Genomic DNA, 5,583 nt, shown 5'->3' on the forward strand with positions numbered 1-5,583 from the left:
TCTGCCTTCCAGTGAGCTCCCCCCGCTGAGCCACTGCCCGTTTGCCAAACTCGAGTGTTTGTGGGAGAAGTGAGCAGGTTTAACATGGAGGACTGCCTTAATGTTGTTCAGTTGGTGGGCAGCCACACAGGGTGCTGCACTTCAGATTCACTGTTTGTTCATCTGTGCAGGGTGAAATTCACTCCCATCTCTCTCTCTCTCTCTCTCTCTCTCTCTCTCTCTCTCTCTCTCTCTCTCTCTCTCTCTCTCTCTCTCTCTGTCTCAGTCTCTCACATACACACAAACACAAGCTATACCTAATACATAGACAATGTTTTCAAATGAAATAATTTGAATGAAATAAATATGTCTTGATAGATGTCAGGATTATCGTCTGATATCATGTAAACACTTGGCCTGCTGGGATGTTACCATTTCGTCTGAGCGGTAGAGGTATGCCTTTCAACTGGGGATTAGGAGGGGACGTGGCCTCTATAGGGCTCCCTCAGAGCAAAGCCAGTCCTCCCATGTTAATTTCTCAAGGTCAAGAAGAACCTCTGCAATGTTTCAGCTTTGAAGGTGGACTGAAAATACAATAACAGGAACCCTGCTGTATAAGGAAAAAAGAACACACGGATTCAATACCACAACATCTACCTGTTTGCTAAGATCGAAGAGGCCAGTTAGAGAGGTGTTCCTGGCCGACTGACAAAAGACATATATATGTCTGCTTAATGTGAGTTCATATAGGACTCAGTATTAAATTAAACTTCTAGCTTCAACAAAAATGCTTCAATAAAAGCAGTAACTCAGGAAGAAAAAAAACACACTGATATGTATTACTGTAATAGAGCATCTTCCCGCTCTTGTCGTTGTTGTCTCAGTTCCTGTAGGAATAAGCATTAATATGACCATTTATCACTTACTGTCTTAAACAGTTATTCTACAAGCTGCACTGTCAAGGTCTAATTGAGCTACTTTAAATTGCAATAAAGCAACAAAATGCACAGGATTAGAGCAGACCTTGTTCACTTATGTATTTAAAAATAGGGCTTTGGAAAAAGCTACATTGTGTGTGTTTCGCCTTTTGAGAATTTAACGACTATCCTGTGACTCCACAGAGAATTACTGCCAGTAATTGATTATTAAAACTTGAAATTGCAAACCAAATCCATTATATGACGAGTGCATGTGTTATCCTTGTAATTAACAAAGCTTGCTACTTACCGTTTGCCAGTTCCAAGACCCCCAGAAAAAGTATATCAGAGGTTAGAAAGGCGACTTATAGAGCACGTACTGTCTGAGCAATTATCTGAGACATAACATATTACCAAAGATACTCAATACACCAACAGCCCCCGTCCCCCCTCACACCACAGCAGTGTGTACAAAAGTATGAAAGACATTAATTGTGTGGTATCTGTGCTGCTATTGTTTCCAATATAATTTCACATATTTTTAAACTGCATATAACTCAGACATTTCAACCACTGAAAACTGCAAATAAACTTGCTGATCTTGAATATCAAGCACGGTGCAACTACTTTGAATTAGTTTACTGATCTTAAAAACCAACATTTTCATTTTATCAATTAATTACATGTAAAACAACTAACACATAATGTACTGAATGTACAGTATATTTAAATAATGGGTGGACATTTTTAAAGAACTGTAATAACTTGGCTACAACATCCATAATGGCTTCATTTTATGAAATATAATAGGAAGAAATACACCAAATAAAGTGTCACTGTGCATTTATTCTTTTTCACTTACCAATTCTTAGACATTTAATATATGTCTGTATTGTACTTGAAATAATCAGCACTATTGCTGGCTTTAATAAATACATTTTAACCAAGTCATTTTTTACAGTAATTTATAAATTAATCTGTAAACTAAAGTGGTACCATTGTATCAATCTCTCTTTAATCTGGGTTTATATGCACAAAAAGAGAAGTAAAAAAAAATGCACTACAACTGTGCAATGTAGCACAAAGTAAATCACAGTCCACAGTTTAAATATGATGCACGGATTAAATCATTAGTTAAACACTATTGTGTGTTTCACCCATTATCTGAAAATCAAAACAGAATAACTTAAAGAATATGTTAGATGCATTTTTTATTTTATTTTTTTCAAATCGACCTATGGTTATCTCTTCTCCGGTCCACTGTGGCCACTGTAGCCACAGTGAAGAGCTGCTGGATTTGCTTCTGGCTTTAGATACTCCTGATAGGGGAGCCCTTTGCAGAGGAACTAACCTTTGCTATATTCAATTCCTCACTTTTATCTGGTCAAGTGCCTAATTATTTTAAATCCGCTACAGTTCAACCACTTCTCAAAAAGCCATCTCTTGATCCATCAATTTTAAATAACTTCCGCCCAATATCTAAACTTCCCTTCCTGGCTAAAGTCTTGGAAAAAATAGTTGCAGGCAATCGTAGGCAGCTCATCAGTCATCCAAATGGCAACACTACATACTCTTTGATACATTTTCCTAGAGTTCTTAATGATATTCTTTTAGCAGCTGACAATAGCCAAACATCTGTCTTAGATCTAATGGCTGCTTCTGATATAGTTGATCATGTGATTTTAATTGATCATCTTAAGCATTGAATTGGCATATCAGGTGCAGTTTTAGATTGGTTTTATTACTATCTTTTTAAAAATGAAATTCTGTAAATTCTTCCGCCTTCCATTTTTTCTATGGAGCGTCTCAAGGCTCAGTCCTTGGCCCTGTAATGTTCTCCATTTCTGTGTTCATTACCTCTAGGTAAAATATTTCACAAGTATGCATTAGTTTCCATTGTTATGCAGACGACTCCCAAATCTATTTCTCATTTGATTTCAACAACACAACACAACTGGTCAAAATACAACCCTGTCTTACATATCTGTCTCCCAAAACTTTGTTCATAAAACCCTCCATCAAGCACTTCTCCACCCACTTAGGCTCTCCGTCCAAAATGCTGTGCAGAAATCTGGGTGTTATCTTTTATAACAAACTTAACTTTAACCAACACCTGAACTAGTTGTTCAATTGTGGTTTCTGCAACTTTGTTATACCTGTATCTCGAAAATTAGATATTTTATTGCGCTAAGAATGTGGAAACTGACACCCACACTTTAATTACGCCCCACCTAGACTACTGTAACTTGCTGTATTCCTGTCTCACTCAAAACAACCTCTCCAAACTTCAATTAGTTCAAAATACTGCAGCAAGATTACTCACAAAATCCAATAGAAGAGTCCACATATTGCCTATCTTAGCATCTCACTGGTTACCTGTAAGTTTTAGAATAGATTTTAAATTCTTAATAATTACTTTTAAAGCACATTTGTGGTCGGCCCCTGATTACATCACTGACTTACTAACCCCTTAAGAGCCTGAATGCAGCCTGAGATCCTCCGGCAGAGGTCTGTTAGTAATTCCTAGGTCAAGGCTAAAGACCAGAGTAGACTGAGCCTTTAGAGTCAGGGCCCCTCGACTGTGGAACGACCCGCCGGAGGAGATCATACAGGCTCTGTTTCTGCTTTTAAATCTTCCTTAAAAATGCACTTTTTTCAGAATTGCCTTCTCTTTAATTGACTATTCTTCTACTGGTACTTGTTTTATGCTTCACTTGTCGTAACTACTGTATTAGTTCTTTTATCTGGTAATTTCTCCCTTTTTTTGTCTTTGTAAAGCACTTTGTAACTTGTTTTTTGAAAAGAGCTTTATAAATAAAGTTATTATTATTGTTGTTGTTGTTGTTATTTAGTAATAGTGGTAGTGCATCCTGTAAACAAACCTAGCCTCTTTACCTTACAGACTCATAACCAAGTCCTGATAAAGCTATTTTGTGGATCAAGAGCAGAGCAAACAGCAAGGTCTTCACTTCATTGGATAAAATCAGTATTTGGCTGAAGACATCGACCCTGATAATTGAATACAGACTAGGGGAACAAAACAACAAGAGGGGCAATTAAGAACAGAATGAAGTTGACAACTCTTAAGTACAAAACCTGAAGTCATAAGAGTGAAAGTGCAGGCAAGACTAAATTCAATGTAGTGGTGTGAAGAACGGTGGTGTCCATGGGGCCATCTTGTCCAGGGCCAAGACAGAGCGGAGAGAGGCTTTCTTTACTGGGAGAAATGCTGTATCCACAGGCCGTTTGTGCTGGATGGAGCTGGATGAATTCATTAAAGGAAGCGCAGTCTCTCCCAGCTGCCATCTCTCCCCCTGCAGCCAGACTCCGATCAATGGCAGGAATACATCCAAAACAACATTTAGCACAAGACCTCGGAAGCAGGGGTGCATTTAAGACTTCTCTGTTTGTGCACATCTCCCCTGGATGTGAACACTATTTCAAAATGTGCTATTGAAGTAGAGCAGGGGAGGTATAGGGGCAATGTGTTTGTATCACAACAGAGAAGATTGTTTAACACGAGTGCTTCAAGACAAGACATTCTGCTGTTTACTATTGTGCAGGGAACCACAATCTTACCTAACACAAAGTTACTCATGTTCTATGAAGCCTTGAAAATCTGAAGTGAAAAATATGATTCATTACTTGCACCTGTTATTCATTTACTCATCATTACTCATCGGTAAGAGCAGGCAACCAAGATTGTTGTTGGTGTCAGTGAAAAATCTGCTTTCTTATCCCCATATTGGTGTACGCGTTTCTTGGTGTATTCTCAGATAATTCTTAATACATAAAATATCAGATGTTCAGCACCACTGAAGTCTGGGTTGCAGAAGTTTTAAGTAACTTAACTTTTTTCAAAGTTAACATTAAACTTCCATGTATCTTTGACACATTATATATTTATTATGTCATTTAAATTGCACCAGAACCATTACAATATAAAACACAAAACTGGACAAGCAAAAGCAAAATGCTTCTAGTACCATCTAGTGGTTGTAGAAACTATTAATATCACTGCAGCAGGACGGCACTGTGGAGAACAGATAAAGAATATAATGCTCTCTCTATGTATGCTGTGTGAACAGAATTCAGTAAATCATACGTGACATTGTAAGGCTAATTTGCTCCATACACAAGCTATATAGGTGACTAACAATGTGCTCGTCCCCATTACAAAATCATGACTTATGTATTCACTATTTAAAAAATTCTGAGCAAAGCACCCCACTGTGCATTGAAGAAAAGGCTCATTTAGACATTTAATTGTACTGTCATTTTTAATGTTGTCATTGCATTTAAATGGAGAATTCTCTGGATGTCCTATTTAGTGAGAAATACATTATACAAAGACCATAATTCATTGATATATGTTAGATAAAGGCTGAATTTAATAGTCAAGGGTTATTTTATCTTGCCTTATAGTCTTACTAATTTAACTTTATCCTATTTTATTGTAAATGCTATGACTGCTTTTATGTTAAGAGATTTGTGTAACATTTTATCCATTAATTGTGATATAGAAATAAAATCAACATTATCATGTCTGAGCTTTTTAGTTTTTACCGAGCTGCACACAATGCAGCAAAATCACTGAAACCCACTGTACTGTAATATGGCTTTAACTAGCAGTGTTCTTACATTGTAGTGTATTTTTAAATGTGACAATCAGTGAAACAAAACCATA

This window comes from Scomber scombrus, chromosome 13 (genome assembly GCF_963691925.1).
Source record: "Scomber scombrus chromosome 13, fScoSco1.1, whole genome shotgun sequence".
NCBI lineage: Eukaryota > Metazoa > Chordata > Actinopteri > Scombriformes > Scombridae > Scomber > Scomber scombrus.